We start from the raw sequence: 27,553 nt of genomic DNA, 5'->3' as shown, positions 1-27,553 counted from the left end.
TCTCTGCCTATGGTGCTCCTGTTCACAGACCTTTTCTAACAGCAGGTTCTTTACAAATGTGAGACAATCGGACTATAGGGCGAGTTTCCCTTTCACACGGGGATTACAGGCTGTGGCAAGCATGTAACTGTTGTCTTTTGTTAAAGGTCCTAATCTCTCTTGCACCTGCTTCTGCAAAAATTCCAGACATTGCAACATCTCTGCTGTCATTCCCTCTTCCTGTTTAAAGCCCTTCAAATTTTCCTCCAGAATATTAACTATAGGGATGATATCACCCAAGGTGGCACTTCTGGAACTCAGCTCCTCCTTGGCATCCTTGAAAGGCTTCAGGATTTTTACCAGCTGACTCATGACTAACCAATCATGATGCCCTAGGGAACTCTGCACACCTATGTCCATTTCCAGAGAGAGGTCATGAAGGGGTGTCTGCTGCTCCACTAACCTCTGCAGCATCATATAGGTGGAATTCCACCTGGTGCCAATGTCTTGAATGAGACGCTTGTGAGGCATCCCCAAATCAGTCTGCTTTTGTCGGAGAACCTGCCCCGCCTTCACACTTCTGTGGAAGTGCCCTGCTATGTTCCTGCACTTGTGTATTAATGTATGCAGGTATTCATTGTCTTGGTGCTTGGACTCCAACCCCAGAGCTGACTTCACTACCAGGTGCAGAGTGAGCACAAAACATTGGATGTTCTGAAAGCCCCTGTCGGATATTGCCTTTACCATGTTTGCACCATTGTCTGTGACAAAGAACCCTGCCTGATGATTCCTGGCTCTCTGGTGTAGCTGCTACCCCTCCAGCAGGACTGATGCTTGATAGAATATTGGCCAAAGTATGGGCCTTGTCTGTCAGGTGGGTGTGCAGTAAAGCCCACCTCCACCCTGATACTTGGTCACTAATAGAGCTGCTGCCTGCCCCTGCCTCAGCCAGGACCCACCAGTGTGCTGTCAGGGAGAGGTAAGAGTGTGAAGCGTTCATGGTGGTCCAGATATCGTACATGAAATACACACTCCCCTCTGCCTTAGCTAGCAGCGTCTGGATTCAACTGCAACACTGGTTGTACAGGCTGGGGATGACCTTTCTGTTAAATGTGGTTCTGGAGGGGACTTTGTAATTTGGAGCTAAGACCTGCAGCAAATGCTTGAAATCCACATTCTCCACTACCTGCAAGGGCTGGTCATCAAGGGCAATTATTTCCCCGATGCTCCTGGTTACAACTTTTGAGGCTGCCTGCCTCCTTCCCCGGGATAGTGCTACCGAACACCACCCCATTTCCTCCATGGTGGGTTGTCACTTCTGACACATAGCAGGAGGTTGCTGGCCTGCCACCTGACTGCTAGAAGGGGCTGAGGGCGTGGGATAACTCTGCTCCTTTTCAACCACTTTACGCTGCCTGGAAAAAGGGGTCCCCTGACTGGTACTGCCACCATCCCCAGATGTCAGTACTGATGGAAGTTGCTTCTGCATATGATGCATCATTCCGGAATTAGATGGCCTACTTGCTTGCTTCTGCTAATATCCCTGGCACAGTAATTACTCTGAGCAAAACGCGGGTCCTCCCTCACTTTAAAGTGGCTCCAGATCACAGATTTCTTTCGTGATCCTTTCTCTATAGCCTTCGGGGTGGATGCTGGCACTGGAGTTGAAGTAGTGGGTGCACCCGAGAAGCAATGCCAGGGGCATCAGTCACACTCTCTGCCTGCACTGACTGCTCTCACTCATCATCATCACCAGTTTCCTCTCTCTCCTCCAGCACTGAAGTGGAGACTAAGACGGAACTAACTAATCCTCCTAAACCTTCTTCAGCTATTGTGCACTGCCGCTTTTGGGTCTCGCCCTTTTGCTTTCTCTACTACCCCAACTGCCTTGAATGGCTCAGCCTCCCCTTCCCTCACCTCCAAAACAGAGTCAGAAACAGGTGGTGGTGGTGCATCATCTTTAAATTTGTTTTTTCTGGCTGGAACGTCCTGCCCCTCCAGAGATTTTGGATTGGAGCAGGTCCCTTTTCAACTTTAATGGGGGACTGCCTCTTGAAGTGCCTCCTCTGCCAGTGCCAATTACTCAACCTGTACCTTTCCCTAACATCATGGATTTTAATGTCACTGCCTACTGGGGATTTGGATTAAAAGAACACCACGGTACCAATATATGTGAGTGTGGAAAACTACAGACACACAGTGCAGTGTCTTGCTGTACACTACAACTGAGGCTGCTCTATGTGCACAAAAACAGTACTGAAATTCCAGATAAAACACTGGAAGCCTCAGCCTGACTACTCCTGCTGTGCGTCTGCAAACCCAATTCCTACAGTACTCACTGTGATGCTGCTTGTAGTTGAAAAGTACCCACTGCCAGACAGAAACTGCAATTCTCACACTATCTCCCACCCACACCACCCAAACCCTGCCTGCAAGATCAGCAGCAAAATGCCACTGCTGGCAGCTTGTCTCAGTGGGTGAGACAGAGAGAAAAGTCTGAGTGCAGTAAAAAAAAAGTCTGGCTGCCTGGCACAGCAGCACAAAAGGGCAAAAATTGTTTTCAGCAATAGCTCTGATTTTCAGCAATTCAATAGATAATTGAGACACTCTGCGAGAGCTCAATCAGCAAACAACCTTCTCAGATAGAACCCAAGAAGAAAGTACATTGTGTTACAGATGCTGAAGGTAGAAAAACACCAGGATGAGCAGTGATTGGCTGAATGAAAAAAATGCTTCGCTCTGATATGTTGGCATTCTGGTCTCCTTGCCAACCTGTCTGACCCACACTATGACAGGGCTGTGAGGTCACTTATGACTCACAGGAAAGGGCTGGTTGCTATGGATACTTCCACATGACCTTCTCCTATTGCAAAAGACTGCTAAGAAAGCACTGTGAATCAAACGAATGAAACTAATATGATATGTTTCATTCATGGGGGATCATCATTCGTTTCGCGGTCACACAAATGAAACAAATAGGGACCTTTTCGTTGCAGATGCGAAATTCGTTGTAAATGAATGCACATCCCTAGCAGGGACCCACGATGGTTTCTTTGAGGGGGCATGCCTGAAATTCCCTTTTTCCTGCCGGGTTTGATGTGGTTGAGGAAAACTCACCCAGCCAGTCTCCTAGGGGTAGGGTGGGAAAGTAGAGATAAGTTTGGAATTGTCCTTTGTGAGGATAATAATTAAGAAGACCTCTGCAATAAAAGATCTTGTAAAATAATTTTTTTAATACAAAAAAACTGTTAAACTAAGAACTGGTTGGTAAAAACAATATTTAAGAGCTTTCAGCAAGTATTTTTCTTTAAACAGTACCTCATGATGAGGCTTCGTCATATATTTAGACAACAATGTGAAACTTCAACACATTCAAACCACTTTTTTTTTTTTAAGCATAGAAATACCTAGAAACACTAACAATTATATTTCTTTTCTCATAGGTCTTTAGGCTGAAATCAATTATGAGTTAGATAAGTATTGTCTTTATATTCTAATTTACTTTACTCTGACTGAGAACATTTTGTATTTTAAGTAATGATTCTTTGCATTGTTTCTCTTTTACAGGCTGTCTTGTACAGAGACCCTTGAGGTAAGTATGTTTGTTTTTTCTATGTCTGTTTTCCTCTGTCTTTCCTTTTTTGTGTTGCTTTGTTAATGAATCCACAGAATACAGTCCAGTATGCTTTACTATTGTGCTCATTAAAAAAACTGAAAGGCCAAACTTAGTATACGTTTCCTAGATGTGAATGTATACATTTATCTCATCTTTTTTTTTCCCCCAAAGCTTTGGTGCACTGGGTACAGTTGCAGTGAGCACCCTGGATGACAGTTCCAGTTGCAGTGGGTATCTCTAGTGTGGCGGGACCAGTAGCAGTGGGTGTCTCCTTCCTTCAACGGTGGTATTTTTTTTTCACTCCAGGGTTACCTACTCCCTACCTTAACCAATCAATATTAAAAACTGACTTCCTAACACCAAGACTCTTACGCAAGCTAGGAGTTTTCTAGTGATGTGTCTGTTAGCTTGTTAAACTGATTATCCTTTAATTTTTATAATTAGATAATCAAAAATTCCCTGTCTCAAACTTGCAGTTGGAGAACTGTCCTTTATGCTTTCCACTCACTCGTTCTCTTCTCATCCTTTCCTCTAAGGACAGGTGCAATACTCCATGTTCTTGTTCCGTACTCTTACAATTTTCTAATCTGTCCCTTACCTTGATGCAGGGAAATAGAAGCAATTTTAAGATAAAAAAAAATAATCACTTTTAAACCACTCCAACCTTCACATCCATACATGAGTAATTTTTCTCACTTCCCTGTAGATGTTCCTCCTTAACGATGGTTGGTTCCTCCAGGTTTTGCCTAGAGTCTGGAAAAGCTGCTGCAAAGTGCTGCTGCCTCCTTCCAACCTCACTGTCTCCTGCCCAATTTTTACTGTAAAACTTTTTCCCCCCCAAGAGCATATTGTTACTCTGTCAACACCACAAATAGTATCTAGCATATTTTATCTCTGCACCTCCTAGCCTTCTCCATGTCATGACACAGGTACCAATTACTTCTATTTAATTTTTACATTGTTGTACTGCAGCTGTACTGTCCATAAAATTCTCAAGGTGCTGGACACTTTACTCGCCTGGAGTCCTTCCACTAGCTGTTTCGCTCCTCTAAGCCAAGAGACTATTTTTTTTTTTGAGCTGATGTGGTTTCCATGGTAGCCCTCAGTTCCATAGCTGTAGCAGGTGATGAATCCTGGAGGGGGTGGCCCTTTCCTCCTTTGGCTGCTGCGACCGGCCATCCTGCAGGCCTGGTGCTGGGCAGCCCTGATCGCATGAGCCTGAGCCCACCGTTGTGGATTATGAACTAGTTAAAAGAGAGGAAACGAAGAGTAACACTAATTGGTCAGTTCTCTCAGTGGAAGACAGGAAATAGTGCCGTGCCCCAGGGATCTGTGCTGGAGCTGGTGCTTTTAAATCTTCCTCTGTAACAACAATCACTATTTAGCGCTCTAGAGTTGGACATCACGAGACGCCCAATATGCTGTCAGTGCAGATTATAAAGAGGTTCCCTAAGCTTCTATATACTTTCTGTTAATTATTTAAACAAAATAAAACAATAGTTACAGGGAGACAGAGAGGTATATAGATGAGACCTTCAGGGACATAGTAGTCCAGTCCCAACTTCAGACTGGCAGCCCTGGTGCTGCCTTGGAGGAAGAAGGTCTCATAATGGGAGAGCACCAACCAGGTGTAGCAGGAAAGGATCCTGTAGCAAGGACCTGCTCTCTAGGTGATGCATTGTCCTTTCGCACTGAGGATATCTCCCCAAGGCCTACTGCCCAGGAGGGAAGGGTTAGGTCGGCCGTCATAGTTGGTGATTCGATTATTAGGAATGTAGATAGCTGGGTGGCGGGTGGGCGTTGGGATCGCCTGGTAACATGCCTACCTGGTGCGAAGGTGGCGGACCTCACGCGTCACCTAGATAGGATTTTAGACAGTGCTGGGGAGGAGCCGGCTGTCGTGGTACACGTGGGCACCAACGACATAGGAAAATGTGGGAGGGAGGTTCTGGAAGCCAAATTTAGGCTCTTAGGTAGAAAGATTAAATCCAGAACCTCCAGGGTAGCATTCTCTGAAATGCTCCCTGTTCCACGCGCAGGTCACCAGAGGCAGGCAGAGCTCCGGAGTCTCAATGCGTGGATGAGACGATGGTGCAAGGAAGAGGGATTCAGTTTTGTTAGGAACTGGGGAACCTTTTGGGGAAGGGGGAGTCTCTTCCGAAGGGATGGGCTCCACCTTAACCAGGGTGGAACCAGACTGCTGGCGCTAACCTTTAAAAAGGAGATAGAGCAGCTTTTAAACTAGAACAAAGGGGAAAGCCGACAGTCGCTCAGCAGCGCTTGGTTCGGAGAGATGTATCTTTAAAGGATACTAATGATGCATTAGAATTAGGGCATCCCGACAGTGAGGTTCCAATAATTAGAAAAGTAGTCCAAGTGCCTGTAACTAAAAACTCACCTGAGCTAAAAAATTCTAACTTATCCCTATCAATTAAAAAGCAGAATAAAAATACAAACAAAAAACAAACTTTGAAATGTTTGTATGCTAATGCCAGAAGTCTAAGAAGTAAGATGGGAGAATTAGAATGTATAGCAGTAAATGATGACATAGACTTAATTGGCATCTCAGAGACATGGTGGAAAGAGGATAACCAATGGGACAGTGCTATACCGGGGTACAAATTATATCGCAATGACAGAGAGGAGCAGTCGGGAGGAGGTGTGGCGCTTTATGTCCGGGATGGCATAGAGTCCAACAGGATAAACATCCTGCATGAGACTAAATACAAAATTGAATCTTTATGGGTAGAAATCCCTTGTGTATCAGGGAAGACTACAGTGATAGGGGTATACTACCGTCCACCTGGTCAAGATGGTGAGATGGACAGTGAAATGCTAAGAGAAATTAGGGAAGCTAACCAAATTGGTAGTGCAGTAATAATGGGAGACTTCAATTACCCCAATATAGACTGGGTAAATGTATCATCGGGTCACGCTAGAGAGATAACGTTCCTGGATGGAATAAATGATAGCTTTATGGAGCAATTGGTTCAGGAACCGACGAGAGAGGGAGCAATTTTAGATCTAATTCTCAGTGGAGCACAGGACTTGGTGAGAGAGGTAACGGTGGTGGGGCCGCTTGGCAATAGTGATCATAATATGATCAAATTTGATTTAATGACTGGAAAAGGAACAGTGTGCAAATCCAAGGCTCTCGTGCTAAACTTTCAAAAGGGAAACTTTGATAAAATGAGAAAAATTGTTAGAAAAAAACTGAAAGGAGCAGCTACAAAAGTAAAAAATGTCCAAGAGGCGTGGTCATTGTTAAAAAATACCATTCTAGAAGCACAGTCCAGATGTATTCCACACATTAAGAAAAGTGGAAAGAAGGCAAAACGATTACCGGCATGGTTAAAAGGGGAGGTGAAAGAAGCTATTTTAGCCAAAAGATCTTCATTCAAAAATTGGAAGAAGGATCCAACAGAAGAAAATAGGATAAAGCATAAACATTGGCAAGTTAAATGTAAGACATTGATAAGACAGGCTAAGAGAGAATTTGAAAAGAAGTTGGCTGTAGAGGCAAAAACTCACAGTAAAAACTTTTTAAAATATATCCGAAGCAGAAAGCCTGTGAGGGAGTCAGTTGGACCGTTAGATGATCGAGGGGTTAAAGGGGCACTTAGAGAAGATAAGGCCATCGCGGAAAGATTAAATGATTTCTTTGCTTCGGTGTTTACTGAAGAGGATGTTGGGGAGGTACCCGTAATGGAGAAGGTTTTCATGGGTAATGATTCAGATGGACTGAATCAAATCACGGTGAATCTAGAAGATGTGGTAGGCCTGATTGACAAACTGAAGAGTAGTAAATCACCTGGACCAGATGGTATACACCCCAGAGTTCTGAAGGAACTAAAAAATGAAATTTCAGACCTATTAGTAAAAATTTGTAACTTATCATTAAAATCATCCATTGTACCTGAAGACTGGAGGATAGCAAATGTAACCCCAATATTTAAAAAGGGCTCCAGGGGCAATCCGGGAAACTACAGACCGGTTAGCCTGACTTCAGTGCCAGGAAAAATAGTGGAAAGTGTTCTAAACATCAAAATCACAGAACATATAGAAAGACATGGTTTAATGGAACAAAGTCAGCATGGCTTTACCCAGGGCAAGTCTTGCCTCACAAATCTGCTTCACTTTTTTGAAGGAGTTAATAAACATGTGGATAAAGGTGAACCGCTAGATATAGTATAGCAAATGTTGCTTACCTGATGTAACAGGTGTTCTCACAGGACAGCAGGATGTTAGTCCTCACAAATGGGTGACATCGAGGATGGAGCCCACCACGGAAAACTTCTGTCAAAGTTTAAACAGAACTTTGACTGGCCCCTACTGGGCATGCCCAGCAAGGCACTGACCCTGCAGCCAGCAGGGGTCTCCCTTCAGTCTGATTTTCAAAGCTACAGGCAGTGCCTAGAAAGTAAAAATAAAACGAACCCAACACCGCGGGGAGGGGTTTCGTGAGGACTAACATCCTGCTGTCCTGTGAGAACACCTGTTACATCAGGTAAGCAACATTTGCTTTCTCACAGGACAAGCAGGATGGTTGTCCTCACAAATGGGTGAGTACCGAGCTGAGGATGTCCCGACCTGCACCAAATGTACCCAACGGTGTGCAGCAGGCACAACAACTGAGGAGAAATTTGGGAAAGGGCATCCGCACCCTACCGGGTAGGTGGAAGGGTTTTGGTACATCAGGTTGGAAAAAGGTTACGCAAGACAGACTGGCCGAAGATGGAGTCCTGTCTTCCAGCCTTGTCCAAACAATAATGGGCTGCAAAAGTATGGAGAGAACTCCAGGTTGCAGCTTTGCAGATGTCAGGAAGCGGCACCGATCGAAGGTGTGCCACTGACGTCGCCATGGCCCTCACAGAGTGTGCTTTAACATGGTCTTGAAAAGGAATGCCAGCTTGCTCATAGCAAAAAGAAATGCAGTCCGCCAACCAGGAAGAAAGAGCCTGCTTACCCACAGGTTGTCCCAACTTATTAGGATGGAAAGAGACGAATAATTGAGTGCTCTTCCTGTGGGAAACTGTACGGTCTAGGTAAAAAGCTAGAGCCCGTTTACAGTCTAGGGTATGCAGGGTCTGCTCTCCAGAGTTTGAGTGGGGCCTGGGAAAAAAGATAGGTAGTACGATAGATTGATTGATATGAAACTCCGAAACTACCTTAGGTAAAAATGTAGGGTGAGTGCGGAGTACCGCCCGGTCCTGCAGGAGCTTAGTGTAAGGCGGATAGGTAACTAGGGCCTGTAATTCACTAACCCTGCAAGCTGAAGTAACAGCCAAAAGGAATAACACTTTCCAAGTGAGATATTTCAAGTCACAGGAGTGCAGAGGTTCGAAAGGAGGTTTCATTAGACGACCAAGAACCAGGTTAAGGTCCCAGGATGGGGCCGGAGGACGCAAGGGTGGCTTTAGATGGAGTAAGCCCTTAAGAAAGCGTGTTACTAGGGGTTGCACTGAAATAGGATTACCCCCAATACCCTTATGGAAGGCGGCTACCGCACTGACATGCATTCTGATAGAAGAGGTTTTAAGACCTGATTCAGAGAGATGCCATAAATAGTCCAAGAATTTGGAGATTGGACAGGAAAGGGGATCAAGGGACTGAGAAGTGCACCATGATGTGTACCTTTTCCATTTGTATGAGTAAGACTTTCTTGTGGAAGGCTTTCGTGAAGCTATCAGGACCCGAGAAACGGAATCTGAAAGGTTAAATGGTTGAAGGACTAACCTTTCAACATCCATGCCGTCAGGGACAAGGCTTGGAGGTTGGGATGGAGGAGGCATCCGTCGTTTTGAGTGAGCAGATGCGGGTCCTTTCCCAGAGGAATGTGCCTGCGGATGGAGAGATCCTGGAGTATTGGAAACCATACTTGGCGTGGCCAGTAAGGTGCTATCAGGATCATGGTTCCTCCGTCCTGGCGTAGCTTCACGAGAGTCTTTGACACAAGAGGGAGTGGAGGGAATGCATAGAGCAGACCGGTTGTCCACTTGAGGGAGAATGCATCCATCGGCCGAGAGTGCTGGCTCCGAATGAGAGAGCAGTAATCGTCCACTTTGTGGTTCTGAGGGGACGCAAAGAGGTCTATGCGGGGAGAACCCCACTTGTGAAACAGAGAGGTCGCTACCAGAGGATCGAGTGACCACTCGTGTGGGTGGAAGACACGGCTCAGCTGGTCTGCCAATACATTGTCTACTCCCGGCAGGTAAGTGGCCCTGAGGTACATGGAGTGGGAGAGGGCTTCCGCCCAGATCTGCGCAGCTTCCTGACACAGAAGGAAGGAGCCTGTGCCTCCCTGCTTGTTTATGTACCACATGGCCACTTGGTTGTCCGTCTGGATTAAGATTATCTGATGAAAGAGATGATCTTTGAAAGTGCGGAGCGCATAGCGGATTGCTCGAAGTTCCAGGAAATTGATCTGGTGTTCGGCTTCCTCTTTGGACCATAACCCTTGGGTTTGAAAGTCATCCACATGGGCTCCCCAACCGATGTGAGAAGCGTCGGTGGTTAGGATTACTTGCGGATCCGATGGAAGAAAAGGTAAGCCCTGAAGGAGGTTGACCTGAGTCGTCCACCAGGTTAAGGATAGGCGCAGCGCTTGTGTGACTGTGACTATGGAGGACAGAGGCTGAAAAGCTTGAATCCATTGGTGTCGTAGAGTCCATTGTGTTACTCTCATGGCTAGTCGGGTCATGGGAGTGACTTGAACCGAGGATGCCATGTGTCCTAGGAGAATGAGGAACTGGCGAGCCGTGGCAGTGTTCTGAGACTGGAGCTGGCGAGCCAGGGACATTAGGGTGTGGACCCTCTGAAGAGGAAGGTAAGCTTTTGCCTGTAAGGTGTCCAAGTCTGCTCCAATGAAGAATAAGGTTTGAGACGGGACTAAGCAAGATTTCTCGTAATTGACAAGAAACCCTAAGGAAAGGAGTGTTTGAATTGTCAATTTTAGGGAGGATTGAGCTATCTGTTGGGTGGAGGCCCTGATTAGCCAATCGTCCAGGTAGGGGTAGACGTGGACACCTTCCTTCCTTAAGAATGCTGCTACCACTACGAGACATTTGGTAAAGACTCGTGGGGCAGAAGCCAGACCGAAAGGTAGGACACGGTATTGATAATGGTCGTGGCCTACGAGAAACCGCAGATATTTGCGATGGGATTGTGTGATCGCAATGTGGGTATAAGCGTCCTTGAGGTTGAGAGAGCACAGCCAATCCCCTCTTTGTAGCAGAGGGAGCAGCGCGCCTAGGGTTACCATTTTGAACTTCTCTTTTTGAAGGTATTTGTTGAGGGCTCGAAGGTCCAAAATGGGATGTAGTCCCCCTGATTTCTTTGGTATTAGGAAGTATCTGGAATAGAATCCCTTGCCTCGTTGAGAGGGAGGAACGGGTTCTATAGCATTTGATTGCAGAAGAAGAGACACTTCCTGTTGTAATTGAGCCAAATGGGTGGATAGACTCCACGCTTGAAGAGGCGGGGAGTCTGCCGGAAGAGTTATGAAGTTGAGGTGGTAACCCTGTGCGATAATTGTTAGCACCCACTGATCTGAGGTGATCTGCAACCAAGGTTGTAGAAAATGGTACAGTCGACCTCCTACAGGAATGTCTGGAAGAGGGGTTTGGCATGTGTTCCCTACAGGGGAGTCAAAGGCCAACCGCAGGCCCAGGAGGAGGGGCTACAGTAGGCCTTTGTTTCCTAGGCTGACGCGGCTGAGGCCTAGTAGAGGATCGAGCTGGACGAGGCCTGGCCGATGGAGGGTAGTAACGGCGTGGCCGAAAGAACGACTTCTTAGAGTCCTTCTTAAGTGGTTGTTTGGAGGAAACCTCAGACGGAACAGAAGAAAGTTGTTTCAACGTCTCGTGGTGATCTTTCAATTCAGCTACTATTTGCTGAATTTGTTCTCCAAACAAATTGTCTCCTAAGCAGGGTAAATCCGCTAAACGATCCTGGACCTCTGGGCGAAGGTTGGATGACTTTAATCAAGCCCAACGTCTGGCCGAGATGGCAGTAGCTGAAACCTTTGTGGAGGCATCGAAGATGTCATAAGCCATTCTGATCTCGTGCTTCCCCGCTTCAAACCCTTTGTTAAGAAGGGCCTGAAGCTGTGGCTGGTATTGGTCAGGTAATGTGTCAGCAAAATCTTGCATCTGTTTAAGGATGGCTCTGTTATATTGCGTCATGTAGAGTTGATATGAGGCTATGCGAGAAATCAGCATAGCTCCATGGTACACTTTCCGTCCCACACTGTCTAGGAATTTATTGTCCTTGACCGGCGGAGTGGAGGAGTGTGGCTTGAGACGCTTGGCTTTTCTTTGTGCGGACTCCACCACAACAGAGCGATGATCCAGTTGAGGCTTTTGAAAGCCTGGTGCTGACTGGACGAGGTATGTGGAGTCAGCCTTCTTGTTAACTGGTGATACAGATGAAGGAGATTCCCAGTTTTTCTTTAAGAGATCGAGAAACACCTGGTGAATGGGGATGGAAGCGATGATTTTTGGAGCGTCCAAAAATTGAAGCAGTTCCATCATCTGGTGTCTGTCATCGGTCTCAGATTGCAGCTGAAAAGGTACAATTTCGGACATCTCCTTTACAAAATTAATAAAGGAGAGATCCTCTGGAGGAGATCTTTTTCTACTCTCTGTAGGAGAAGGCGGTGATGGTAAATCTGTGTCAGAAGATGTATCATCACCCCAGGTATCATAGGGATCACTTGGGGGTTGAAGCCCCGATGGACCTGGTTGAGGATCCGAAGGCATCGAAGGAAACCTTGGAGGAACCGGTGGTACAATCGGTACTGGGAACGGCATCGAGGGTTTCGGTGCTGCCGATGGAGTCGGTGCCGGTCTTGGAACCGATGGAGCCAAAGGATAAATCGGTGGAGATATACGAGAAGGCACCGATGGGACCACCCCGGAAGGGGGAATCAGGAACGGTGTTTCTCCCGCCGATGAAAATCCAGTCGGAGACGATGGCGCTGTCGGTGCTACTGGAATTATCGATGGGAGGGCATGTACAAGTGCCTCCATATGTTGTAGTAGCGGTGCCAGCGCTTCCACCAAAGGTTCGGTGGTCGGTTCCTTCCTCGGTGGCGGAGTCGGTGCCGGGGTCGATGCCGGTGGCGGTGCCGGAATCGGTGCCGGAGACGGTGCCAATGGAGGTTGGAATCTTTGCATCGCTTTCTCGATGGCCTCCTGGACCAGCCGGTCCAGTTCTGCCCGGAGACCAGGGGTAACAATACCCGGCTCGACGGGAGAGGGAGGCTGAGGCAGAGCCGGAGGGACCACCGTAACCGGTGGGATCACGGCTCCCACACCCCGAGAGGGTGAGGGTTTCCTCGATGCCTGCGAACGAGACGTGGACGGTGCCAAGTCTGAACGAGGCCTCTTAGTCGGTGGCTCGGCTTGTTCAGAGGTCGATGACTGTGGATCCTCGACAGGCCGAGACTTGTGCCGTCGATGGCGATGCTTGTCCTTCCGGTCTCCTCGCCCATCCAGGGAGGGGACAGGAGTCGACGGCCGAGAAGTCATCGATGGTGGACGGTCACCGGAGGGTTGACGATGGTGGTGCAACTTTGACGGTGCCGGTTCCGATGACGTCGATGCTATCGATGGCGTTGGGGTGGGTGCATGGAAGAGGAGCCCCATCTTCTCCATCCTGGCTTTGCGACCCTTAGGTGTCATTAGGGCACATTTGGTGCAAGTCAGGACATCATGCTCACTACCCAAACACAAAACACAAACCCTATGGGGGTCTGTGATTGACATAGTCCGGGTACAATCCGGGCATCGACGGAACCCCGTCGCCATGGCTTAAGGCCAAATTTAGTCGCGGGCTCGGTAATTGCCAACAGGCCTCGAGGGCCAAATTCGACGGTAGTCGAAGAAAAAAGGCAAAAAACTTACCGGTTTCCGCGGAGGTGACAAAAATTTGTCGAAGGGAGACCCCTGAGAGGCAAATTTTCTTCGGAAAGAAAAATACCGAATTCCTGTCAGGAACGTGGTAAGAGAGCTCCTTTCACCGCGTGGCAACTGCTGCGCGGAAAAAAGAAGACTGAAGGGAGACCCCTGCTGGCTGCAGGGTCAGTGCCTTGCTGGGCATGCCCAGTAGGGGCCAGTCAAAGTTCTGTTTAAACTTTGACAGAAGTTTTCCGTGGTGGGCTCCATCCTCGATGTCACCCATTTGTGAGGACAACCATCCTGCTTGTCCTGTGAGAAACTTGGATTTTCAGAAGGCGTTTGACAAAGTTCCTCATGAGAGGCTTCTAGGAAAAGTAAAAAGTCATGGGATAGGTGGCGATGTCCTTTCGTGGATTGCAAACTGGCTAAAAGACAGGAAACAGAGAGTAGGATTAAATGGGCAATTTTCTCAGTGGAAGGGAGTGGACAGTGGAGTGCCTCAGGGATCTGTATTGGGACCCTTACTGTTCAATATATTTATAAATGATCTGGAAAGAAATACGACGAGTGAGATAATCAAATTTGCAGATGACACAAAATTGTTCAGAGTAGTTAAATCACAAGCAGATTGTGATAAATTGCAGGAAGACCTTGTGAGACTGGAAAATTGGGCATCCAAATGGCAGATGAAATTTAATGTGGATAAGTGCAAGGTGATGCATATAGGGAAAAATAACCCATGCTATAATTACACGATGTTGGGTTCCATATTAGGTGCTACAACCCAAGAAAGAGATCTAGGTGTCATAGTGGATAACACATTGAAATCGTCGGTTCAGTGTGCTGCGGCAGTCAAAAAAGCAAACAGAATGTTGGGAATTATTAGAAAAGGAATGATGAATAAAACGGAAAATGTCATAATGCCTCTGTATCGCTCCATGGTGAGACCGCACCTTGAATACCGTGTACAATTCTGGTCGCCGCATCTCAAAAAAGATATAATTGCAATGGAGAAGGTACAGAGAAGGGCTACCAAAATGATAAGGGGAATGGAACAACTCCCCTATGAGGAAAGACTAAAGAGGTTAGGACTTTTCAGCTTGGAGAAGAGACGACTGAGGGGGGATATGATAGAGGTGTTTAAAATCATGAGAGGTCTAGAACGGGTAGATGTGAATCGGTTATTTACTCTTTCGGATAGTAGAAAGACTAGGGGACACTCCATGAAGTTAGCATGGGGCACATTTAAAACTAATCGGAGAAAGTTCTTTTTTACTCAACGCACAATTAAACTCTGGAATTTGTTGCCAGAGAATGTGGTTCGTGCAGTTAGTATAGCTGTGTTTAAAAAAGGATTGGATAAGTTCTTGGAGGAGAAGTCCATTACCTGCTATTAAGTTCACTTAGAGAATAGCCACTGCCATTAGCAATGGTTACATGGAATAGACTTAGTTTTTGGGTACTTGCCAGGTTCTTATGGCCTGGATTGGCCACTGTTGGAAACAGGATGCTGGGCTTGATGGACCCTTGGTCTGACCCAGTATGGCATTTTCTTATGTTCTTACCATTTTTACTTTTCTTCGATTTTAAAATTGAAATTAGTTATGAACCAGACAACCCGAGAAATGCCGGGCAGTTTTCGCTAGTAAATAAAGGGAAAGTATGTGCGTAATTTGTACAAAAACAATTTTGAAATTGCCGCCGCCCCCACCCCCCCATAAGACCACTTAAATTGCAGACAACCAAAGGTTTAAATGAGCAGATCATAAATTAAAATAAATTAATTTCTTCAGCTTAAAAAAAAAAAAAAAAAAAAAAAGCATATAGGAAGACTCCAAGGCATCCTGTTTCAGTTCATTTCAAGAGGATTTGCTTTGTGTGTTTGCTCTTCTTATTGAATATAATGTAATGTACTCCTTAATGATTGCTTGTCTCAGTTGCTTTTTCCTGGAATATCTTTTAAAGTCATGTGAAAAGTATTAGCTAGGGAATTTGACAAGTAGCAACATTGTTTTTTTGGGTTTTTTTTGTGTCTGTGAGTGTACTGCTTCGTCTGTCAAATAGCATAGCTGTACAGTTATTTTTAAGGATAATCACACTTTTTTTCTAAAATGACACTAGGGGGCATTGCTCCTCAAGGAAAATTATGAAAAAGAGCTTTGGAGTTTTGTGTTCAGTTCACTGCAGCAGCCTCTCTGCAGTGAGTATCCTTCAGATGCAATTTCATTCATTCATCAGTGCTTCATGGGAATGGCATACGCCGCAGAGAAATTTAATTTAAAAGTGCTCCGAGATGGTTGATACAGGCATGATAAAATACATAAAAATGGAGTTTTATGATTAAAAAAAAATAGTTCTGGCACATAACATGTTGACAGTTTATGAAACCCTTTGTAGATTTTTAGTTTGTGCTGATTGCAATCTGGATTCTTTGCAAGTAGGGATACTTTTTTTTTTTTTTTTTTAAATTAATTTTCGCTGGACCAGCACAAGAATAATCCAGAGACAGGCAGCCCAAGTTTGAAGGCTGGCTTAAAGGATGGGGATGATGAATCTTTTACAGATAGCATATCCACTCTTAAAAAATGCAGCAAGCCGCATGAATTGTGGTTTTGTCACCTGAGTTTTCACATTCTGAACTTCCATCACCCAAGAATTTGCACTTAGCTCCGGACCTCTCCAATGGGCGATTTATGTTCCAACATTGATCGTGGCACCAGGCACTGATATTGTCACATTTCAATCTAGTGCCAGGTTGGTGTCTGCGTGATCCATGCGTCTGAGCGTGCAGAGGCGCTGGGCTGACGTCGGTGCATTCCAGTCTGGCCGGTGCCACTAAGTGTGCAGAAGATGCCAGGCTGATGTCAGCCCTTCAAGGCCAAGCTATTTAAAAAAGCAAGTGTTCAGAGTAAAAAGCACTAAAGCATGGTGGTTCTTCGATGTCCTGTGGTTCCAGTGCAACGACAACACCTTCGTAAGCCTTTGTCTCTCTCTTTTTTTTTCCCCCTCTCCATGTAAATTGAATGTTAACATTGACATGCCAGCACCTGTATAAGCCTTTGTGTCTCTTTTTCTCTCTCTTTTTAAAATCTCTAGCATTTTTGTATCAGTCTCATGTGAAATTTCCTTCAGGCAGCCTCTCTTTGAAATCCCTGCACCTGTGAAATTTCCAGCATTTCTTGAAGCCCTTCCAGAATTCTAACCATTTCCTGTGAATGTTCCCCTGAGAAATTTCCTCAAGCCAGCTTCTCCTGTGAAATGCCAGCACCTGGATAAACCTGTAAAGCTGCCAGCATTTCTCCAAGCTACCCTCTCCAGTGCAGTGGCATAGCCGGAACTGATTTTTTGGATGGGCTGTAGGCATACAGGTGTAAACACTAGTTGTACTCCAATGGGTTCCTAAGTATTACTGTCTACAACAGCCTTTATGCATCATGAGTAAAACTTTTTTTTTAGAATATTTTAACTCTTATTTCAAGCACTTACCAACATTAAAAATTCCTTATTAATCTGTATTTTATTTTAAATTTATTGCAGTTTATAAATTCACAAGAATATCAGATAAAAGCAAAGAAACAGATATCAGATCCAATCAATTATTTCATAAAACAAATATCAATGTACTCTTTCACAAATCCTCTTTCCAGAAAGGCAGAGATAACCATAACTTCAATAAAATAGCAATAATCATATGAGTAGGTGCAGAGCAGAACTATGACAGTTCACATTACAACCCAACATGGAAAAAACCCCCAACTTTATACAAATTCTGGAGTCACCAGAGCCCAAAAGACTCCCTCCACTGCTAAACATTTTGTGAAGTAAAACAAACCCCTGAAGAAAAAAAAAAAAAAGCACCTAGAACCTTGCCATACCATAATATACCAGCACTGACTTTCAGGACTCAAATAATAGCAACCTTATCAAAAAGAAGCAATGAAAATACTACACCAGGCCCTAGATCATTAATACACCTACTGGGATAACAGAATAAGCCAGACTGCTACAAATTCCTACAGAAAAACTACACGATAGCAGCAATATTTCACCTCAGTCATACATAGGCAGAACACAGATCTACCCTTACCTAATATAGAAATCAGGGACTATAATTTAGAAATAGATACATGCAAACAAAACAAAAATAGCCTGAAAAACAAGACTCTGAACAGTGAAACGCTAAGGAGCAAAATACAAAATTATAAGAAATGCACCTACCTAAAGATGGCATATTCCAATTGCTAAAATTTCAAAACCAGTTTTTTTTTACCTTTGTCTGATCTTTTATTTTTCTAATCAGTTGGTTCCAGTCTCTTTTTTTCCCCAATTACCCCTTGTCAGGCTCTGCCTAATTCTTTCTCCAGGCTCACTCTTCTTTCTGTTACATCTCTCTCCCATATCTTCTTCCCTTCCTCTCTCACACACACACACAAAGGCTCATGCTTTCTCTCACAGACTACCTTACACATACAAGTCTCACACACACACTCGGGCTCCTATACTTTCACACACATTCTTTCACACACAAACATCCACACTCAGGCTCTCATTCTCACGCACACGCACTGGGCCTCACCACCAAACCTCTTTTTTTCTGCTGCTGTGACAGATGCCGACCATGTGACAGGGGGCTGACCAATGGCACCAGTAGCCCTTCGCCATTTTGAATACTGGCAGCGGATGGCCCGAGTGCAGGAGATCGCTCCTGCATCCCCGCTGGACCACCAGGGACTTTTTTTGGGGGGGGAGGGGTTGTAGTTAATTAACTTTAAAGGATTGGGATGGGTTGTTTTTTTTTTTGTTTGCTGCATAAGACGCACAGACGTTTTCCCCCCACTTTTGGGGGGAAAAAAGTGCGTCTTATGGAGCGAAAAATACAGTATATTGAAAAGCACCAGTCCAAGTACATATCCCTGAGGCCAGGCAGAAGGAGGTCCGATCCAAGGTCCTGGGCAGGCGGCAAGCAAACAGTATGAAGTCCGATCCGAGGTCTGAAGCCAGGGAGGTCCATCCGAAGGGAGAAGGAACAGGAAGCTGGAATGGGACCAGAAAGCAGGAGCGGGTACTGGAAGGCAGGAGCAGGTTTCAGAAGGTAGGAACTGGAAGGCAGAATAACTTAGGTTCCAAACGAGGAAACACAGCATGAAGAGAACGCGTTGCCAAGTCATGGAAGTGCCAAGGAACCAGGCCTAAATAGGTCCAGGCTGATGACATCATCTGGCGGGGCCTGCGGAAGTTCCTGCTGCTGGCCCTTTAAGACACGGCTACAGCCGCGTGCACATAAGGGAAGGGAAGGGCCGGGCCGGCTGAGAAGCTGGTGGCGTCCTGCACACCAGAGGAGGCCCAGTGCAGGAGGAGAGGAGAGCCGAGTAGTTGCAGTGTGTTGGAGGACCCGGGAACCAGCAGGCCGGTGGAGGACACAGGGAGCCAGCCGGTGAGTGCAATACTCCATGAAGCAGTCATTTATTACATCCAGGAACTTTGTCTCTAGCAAGTCCTAATGTTACATTTACCCAGTCAATATTGGGGTAATTGAAATCTCCCATTATTATTGCAGTATTGCATTGTCAAATTGCATTGTCAAATTGCATTGTCAAATTGTTTAGCTTCTCTGATTTCTCTTTATCCGGCAGTGATTCTGGGTATCCCATGAAGTTTAAATTGTTTCTGCGCTACCTATGTTCCAGATCATCGATTTTGGCTTCTAGCATTAGAATCTGTTTGGTGAAATTATCTTTGGCATGCAAGAGGGTCTGGGTTTCCATTTCAATATTGGCTATTCACTGTTGAGTATCCTCAACCTGTGTCTTGATAACATTTAAAATCTCTTTACCTGTTATTTGTTGAGATAGTTCCTGAACACGGGCATCTAGGGCCTGCATAACCGCCTTAGTTACCTCTTCCATGAGCGGTTCGTTCATTGATATAGAACATGGGCGCAGAGGCCGGTCAGCCATCTTGGTTTCCAATGGCTTCCCTGTTGGTTTTTCTTTTCTCTGCGATTTTTGAGACATTACAAGGTTGTCCATATGGAAAAAATGATCTATGTGTGGTTGAAGTGATCCAGTGATAGTTTGAGCCACCATGAAGGTTAATGTTACCTCATGTTTGCCTTTAACGGAGAGGGGGAACCGGGAGCAAGATCCTATGCTGCCTACCCACTCATCGGATCACGTAGTCTCTCTACAGCGACACTTTTATCTGCTGCCTTAACAATTTGGCAGTGCAATAATAATGGGAGATTTCAATTACCCCAATATTGACTGGGTAAATGTAACATCAGGACTTGCTAGAGCCATAAAGTTCCTGGATGTAATAAATGACTGCTTCGTGGAGCAATTGGTTCAGGAACCAACAAGAGAGGGAGCTATTTTATATTTAATTCTTAGTGGAACGCAGGATGTGGTGAGAGAGGTAACGGTGGTGGGGCCACTTGGCAACAGTGATCATAACATGATCAAATTTAAACTAATAACTGGAAGGGGGACAATAAGTAAATCTGCAGCTCTGACATTAAACTTTCAAAAGGGAAACTTTGATAAAATGAGGAAAATAGAAAAAAACTGAAAGGTGCAGCTAAAAAAGGTTAAAAGTGTTCAACAGGCATGGAAATTTTTTAAAAATACAATCCTAGAGGCGCAGTCCATATGTATTCCACACATTAAGAAAAGTGGAAGGAAGGCAAAATGATTACCGTCATGGTTAAAAGGTGAGGTGAAAGAGGCTATTTTAGCCAAAAAAAATCCTTCAAAATTGGAAGAAGGATCCATCTGAAGAAAATAGGATAAAACATAAGCATTGTCAAGTTAAGTGTAAAACATTGATAAGACAGGCAAAGAGAGAATTTGAAATGAAGTTAGCCATAGAGGCAAAAACTCATAATAAAAACTTTTTAAAATATATCCGAAGCAAGAAACCTGTGAGGGGATCAGTTGGACCATTAGATGACCAAGGGGTTAAAGGGGCTCTTAGGGAAGATAAGGCCATTGCAGAAAAACTAAATGAATTCTTTGCTTCTGTGTTTACTAATGAGGATGTTGGGGAGATACCAGTTCCAGAGATGGTTTACAGGGGTGATGAGTCAGACGAACTGAACAAAATCACTGTGAACCTGAAAGATGTAGTAGGCCAGATTGACAAACTAAAGAGTTGCAAATCACCTGGACCAGATGGTATGCATACTAAGGTACTGAAGGAACTAAAAAATGAAATTTCTGATCTATTAGTTAAAATTTGTAACCTATCTTTAAAATCATCCATTGTACCTGAAGACTGTAGGGTGGCCAATATAATCCCAATATTTAAAAAAGGCTCCAGGGGTGATCCGGGAAACTATAGACCAGTGAGCCTGACTTCAGTACCGGGAAAATAGTGGAAACTATTCTCAAGATCAAAATCAAAGAGCATATAGAAAGATATGGTTTAATGGAATACAGTCAACATGGATTTACCCAAGGGAAGTCTTGCCTAACAAATCTGCTTCATTGTTTTGAAGGGGTTAATAAACATGTGAATAAAGTTGAACCAGTAGAGGTAGTGTATTTGGATTTTCAGAAGGCGTTTGACAAAGTCCCTCATGAGATGCTTCTAAGAAAACTAAACATTCATGGGATAGGAGGCGATGGCCTTTCGTGGATTACAAACTGGTTAAAAGACAGGAAACAGAGAGTAGGATTAAATGGTCAATTTTCTCAGTGGAAAAAGGTAAACAGTGGAGTGTCTCAGGGATCTTTACTTGGACTGGTGCTTTTCAATATATATATAAATGATCTGGAATGGAATACGATGAGTGAGGTTATCAAATTTGCGCCTGATACAAAATTATTCAGAGTAGTTAAATCACAAGCGTATTGTGATACATTACAGGAGGACCTTGCAAGACTGGAAGATTGGGCAACCAAACGGCAGATGAAATTTAATGTGGACAAGTGCAAGGTGTTAGATATAGGGAAAAATAACCCTTGCTATAGTGACATAATGTTATGTTCCATATTAGGAGCTATCACCCAGGAAAAAGATCTAGGCATCATGGTGGATAATACTTTAAATTCGTCGGCTCAGTGTGCTGCAGCAGTCAAAAAAGCAAACAGAATGTTAGGAATTATTAGGAAGGGAATGGTTAATAAAATGGAAAATGTCATAATTCCTCTATATCACTCCATGGTGAGACCGCATCTTGAATACTGTGTACAATTCTGGTTGCCACATCTCAAAAAAGATATAGTTTCGATGGTGAAGGTACAGAGAAGGGCAACCAAAATGATAAAGGGGATGGAACAGCTCCCCTATGAGGAAAGGCTGAAGAGGTTAGGGCTGTTCAGCTTGGAAAAGAGACAGCTGACTGGGGATATGATAGAGGGTCTTTAAGATCATGAAAGATCTTGAACGAGTAGATGTGAATCGGTTATTTACACTTTCGAATAATAGAAGGACTAGGGGGTATTCCATGAAGTTAGCAAGTAGCACATTAATTGGAGAAAATTCTTTTTCACTTAGCGCACAGTAAAGCTCTGGAATTTGTTGCCAGAGGATGTGGTTAGTGCAGTTAGTGTAGCTGGGTTGAAAAAAGGATTGGACAAGTTCTTGGAGGAGAAGTCCATTAACGGCTATTAATCAACTTTACTTAGGGAATAGCCACTGCTATTAATTGCATCAGTAGCATGAGATCTTTTTAGTGTTTGGATAATTGCCAGGTTCTTGTGGCCTGATTTGGACTCTGTTGGAAACAGGATGCTGGGCTTGATGGACCCTTGGTCTGACCCAATATGGCATGTTCTTATGTTCTTATGTTTAACTGGGAGATGGCCAAAATTATCCTGGTGCTAAGTATTAAAAAATAAGCGTTGCCCTTGACATTCTAGTTCCTCCAAAACAAGCAGCACCAGCTGTATAATGTTTATGTAACCCCTTCTTAATGTTCAAATCTAATATGGATAGGCACAAACTTATTTGTATCTCTTTGGGGCAGGAACCCAGGCTAGCTTTACTAATTTTCTTCTTTCCCAGGATGTAGGTTTGATAAACTTGGGTATGGAAGGAGATAGGGGTGTGCATTTGGTCCCTACGAATTGGCAATCCGCAACGGATGTGGCCATGTTCGTTGTATTCGTGGGGAAGCGAAACGTATTGCGATTCCCCATGAATACACAAATCTTCGCCAAATTATTCGGCCGCCTAAACAACCCCCCCAAAAGTCCTTGGTGGTCCAGTGGGGGATCCGGGAACCATCCCCTGCACTCACACCCTTGGTACTGGTTTCAAAATGGCGCCGATAACCTTTGAACTACTATGTCACAGGGGCTACCGGTGCCATTGGTCAGCCCCTGTCACATGGCCATCAGCACCATCTTGTGCTCCTACCATGTGACATTGGCTGACCAATGGCACCGGTAGCCCCTGTGACATAGTATGGGCAAAGGCTATCGGCGCCATTTTGATTACTGGCAGCCGACGGTCCGAGTGCAGGAGGTCACTCCTGGACCCCCGCTGGACCACCAGGGACTTTTGGCAAGTCTTGGGGGACCCTCCTGCCCCCCACAAGACTTGCCAAAAGTCCAGCGGGGGTCCGTGAGCGACCTCCTGCACTCCAGCCGTCGGATGCCAGTACTCAAAATGGTGCCGATTGCCTTTGTCCTCACTATGTTACAGGGGCCGACCGTCAGCCCCTGTGACATAGTGAGGGCAAAGGCGATCGCCTGCCAGTATTCAAAATGGCGCCGATAGCCTTTGCCCATATTATGTCACAGAATCCCGAATGCAACGTATGGCGTCCCTCTGCACATCCCTAAAAGGAGACCTCTCTGTTCCCAGTGCAGGGTGGCTAATTCTCTTTAAGTATCCCTTGGAGAGGGCTATTTTCCTATTTGCTGGGCTCTGAAAGCCAAATAACCACACTGAAGTCACTATGTTAGTGTCCAAAAAATAATTCTTTTCTGAAGACAATAATTGGGAAATGGCACAACTCTTTGATCCACAGCAGCACATTGAAATAGTCTACTACAACATTCTCTTAAATCTGTGCAAGAATATCTCAGGCCATCCAGGGGAGTTCCTACCTTTCAGGACTTGTAAAAATTGGTTCCCCAGGTGGACAGGGTGTTCTTTGAATGAGCAGAAGCACCCCTTCCAACTGACGCCAAGGGTAGTACAAAGACGTGTGTTGTGCACGCACCCTAGTAGGTACCTGGGAGGAGCAATGGCAGGAGGCTGCACCATAGCCGTTCCGGGGACCCAGAGAGGCCGGCTTGTAGACGCAGTGGTAGCCATCTTTCCCAGGTAAGCGGGAGGAGCCGTGAATAAGTTGAGGCAAACGGGGCGAAGCCATCTAGGACCAACGGACGCAACACTGGCGAAGACTCATACTGGCAACTGTGACCGAGTACCTAGCCTCTCCTACTTGACTGTATAGTAATTCCTTCTGTCTCAATGAACTCACTCCCTGACTCCTCCTTGACCGCTATGTTGTGCACTCCCTAAAAAATCAGCCGCCGGTGTCTCTCTTCATCACTACCAGATGAACTTTCAGACAGAAGGTCAAAGCTACCTTTTGTTCATTTTTTCTAAGTAACTGCTTGGTGTTTATGATGGTCCTTTATAACTAAAGAAACAATTTGCCTCGAGGTTTGGGAATTCGTGATCCAAGTGCTTTTTGCAAAATTAGTTGTATTGATACACTGGTACTGGACTTTTTTCTATAGTGAGTTGAATTGCCAGAATCCTCAGATGTATCCTGTCTTGCTCCACTGATTTATCATCTTTTAGTTTAGCTAGATACTCACAAACACACTTTTATGAAAATTGCTTGAGGTTTACCTCACTTCTAATCCTATTTGTGTCTGTTTTCCATAGTCCTACTCCTGGCCCTTCTTCAGTGAATGCTGAAGAAAAATATTTGTTATCAATTCTACTTTTTCCTCATCAGGCTCTACATATTCTTCCCCTTCTCTCTATGAGGAAAGACTAAAGATGTTAGGACTTTTCAGCTTGGAGAAGAGACAGCTGAGGGGGGGATATGATAGAGGTGTTTAAAATCATGAGAGGTCTAGAATGGGTAGATGTGAATCGGTTATTTATGCTTTCAGATAATAGAAAGACTAGGGGGCACTCCATGAAGTTAGCATGTGGCACATTTAAAACTAATCAGAGAAAGTTCTTTTTCATTCAACGCACAATTAACTCTGAAATTTGTTGCCAGAGGATGTGGTTAGTACAGTTAGTATAGCTGTGTTTAAAAAAGGATTGGATAAGTTCTTGGAGGAGAAGTCCATTACCTGCTATTAATTAAGTTGATCACGCTTGTTTTTTTTTAACCTGCAGTCACCCCAGTTACCCCAGACCCCTTTTGCCCCTCAGGAATGCCTCATTTTTTTAAAACTTACACCTCTTCCATATAAGAAGTAAAGGTACATGGCACTACACCTGGGTGTGTGCCTAGGCATATAGATAGTTATGTGCACATCTCTTGGCCTTACCCTGGAATGCCCATTCCCTGCCCATACCACACCCATTTTTCTACAAAGTAAGATATTCATATATCAAAAGATGTGCATACATGTAGATAGCTTTTAAAATTGGGTGTGCATGTGCATGTCCTACATGTGCACACATTTCCCGATATTTGGCACACACCCAGCTTTTAAAATTTAATTCTGTAAGGATGAATGTCCTGCAATGTGGAGGACAACATTCAGTTTTAGGAGGGGGGGGGTGTAATAAAGAGTAAAAATATATTTCCCTTAAAGTCACAAAGTTTTGCCTGTGGGTGCTCTTTTGGCCTGACCTGCCCAGTCCTGGATAGCAGAGTTGGAGGAGGCTGTCATAGCTCAATAAGCTAGCAGTAGGCAGGAGTAGATCTGCTGAAGCAGCTTAGAGATTTTACATTTATTTCTTCCTATTTGTTGGCGATAGGCTGAAGTTGGAAGGGGCCCATGACTGGGAGGAGGCAGCACCTAAGGCAGCATCATGTCGCAGCAGGAAGGTAACTGTGGGAGGTCTCCATGGCAATCTGCATGTTGGGTATGTAGAGTGAGTGAAATGAGCTGTTGTAGTGGCAGCTTTTCCTTTTTGCAGTGGCAGCGAGAGAAGCCACTGCCACTGTGATTATATGTTCTCTTCAGGCTAGCATGGAAGCCTTGGAGAGCTTTAAATAGTGTCAGGGGGCCTTGGGAAAGCCACTGGTACTGAAATAAGGTACAGGCCAGGTTCTGCAGTGACAAAATAACAACACAACTCGAAAGTGGATGGGTCATGCCATTGCTGTCAAAAAATTAAAATGTTAAGGGGAGCAATTAGAATGGCTGGGGAGCCATTGGCAAGCCCCATCACATGTAATTAAAAACATGGGATTTTAATTTTAATAGAGTAAAATAGAACACATAGGTAGCAAGGTGCCCTGGACCAATTCCTGCCACCTGTAGCATGCCAAGGGAGTATTTGTTTGTAACTAAGGAGCCACTAAGAGGACAAGTGCTGTATGAAGTCCCATTCTTAGCAATTAACAGCAATCCATTCCAAGTTTTCCTTGCAATCACTGTTTGTTTGAAGGGGTGCCATGAAAATCTTGACAGCCTCATGGCTGTGACAGGAAAATATAATGGTGATTTGCTAGTGGAGGGACACCAGAGGACTAATGAGATCAGCTTCACCAGGGTTTTGAAGGTCATCTTAATTTAAATTTAAGAACAATAAAATAGAGACTGAAACCACCAGTAGTGGGGATGAGGGGAGGGTTAAAATGATTGGTAGGAATGCAAGTGTACTTGATATGCATTGTTTTATTGATGATATCAGGAAGGCAAAGATACTGAAAAAACAAAAAAAAAGTGGACACTCCTAAAGGTGTAGAAAGAATGAGCACTGATGTAAAAAAAAAAAAACAACCCAAAACCCAAACAAACCTTGAGAAGTGGTCAAAGGTTTGACAGCTAGGATTCAATGCCAAAAAGTACAGGGTCATACAGATGGTTGCCAGTTGGCTCTAGATTTTCAGGGTAGGCTGATCCAGTCCTCACTGCCTGCAAGGACTTGTAGCTCTGTTGTCCCTATTGATTTTCCTAAGACAAGCAGAACTAAAAAGTCCATGCAGGCTGTGGGGTAAAACCAAGACTGGATCAACCTGTTCTGAAAATCTGGAGCCAGTTGGCAACCCTAGTCATACATTTGGAGTGCAATAATTCAAAGGAGCTGTATGTGATAGGACACTAGAGACCTCAAGGTGATAGTCTCGATAATCTGAAGGCAGCAAAGCAATATGATAAGGCAGTGGCTAAGGCCAAATGGATGCTAGGCTGCATAGAGAGAGGAATAACCAGCAGGGAAAAGGACCTGAAAACACCCCTGTGCAGCTCATTGGTGAGACCTCACTTGGGGTACTGTGTTCAGTTCTGGAGATAGAGATAGAGACTAGATGGAAATGGTCCATAGAGAAAGACAACCAAAATGGCGTGGGATCTGTACCAGAAGACTTAAGAGACTGGAGAATCTAAATACGAACACGAACACCCTAAAGGAGAGGTGAGACAGGAGTGATATGATACTGACTTTGAAATACCTGAAAGAAATAAATGATATTCCAGACTCCAAACTTTTTCTGTTGGAAAGGAAGCTGTAGATCAAGGCTTATGATCCAAAACTCCAGGAAACTCCAGGAAATATTTCTTCATGGAATGGATACATGGAATGTCCTTCTGGAAGATGTGGTGAAGACAAGAAAGGCATGGGACAAACACAAAGGATATATAGTGGCTAGAAGATGGACATGAAGAAAAGGGGTAGCTTGCACGGAGTGGCATTTAGTACCCTAAACAACTTGCTGGGCAGACTAGATGGATCATTTAGTCTTTATCTGCGGTCTTATACTAAGTTACTCTGTTACTATAAATTTAGAATTATGTTTTCTGTGAAGTAATTTTAAGTTCAAACCTTTGGCATATTGTTATACTCTTTATGATTCCACTGCTATAACCTCTTAGATTGCAATATATGTTTTGCAATCCACCTGGTACAGGCTATTTATTTATTTATGTATTTGTTTGTTTGTAAGCTGCCTTGAACAGGTTCT

The sequence above is a fragment of the Rhinatrema bivittatum genome, chromosome 1 (genome assembly GCF_901001135.1).
Source record: "Rhinatrema bivittatum chromosome 1, aRhiBiv1.1, whole genome shotgun sequence".
Taxonomy (NCBI): Eukaryota; Metazoa; Chordata; class Amphibia; order Gymnophiona; family Rhinatrematidae; genus Rhinatrema; species Rhinatrema bivittatum.
The sequence above is the reverse complement of the archived record's forward strand: the minus strand, read 5'-3'. Positions refer to the sequence as shown.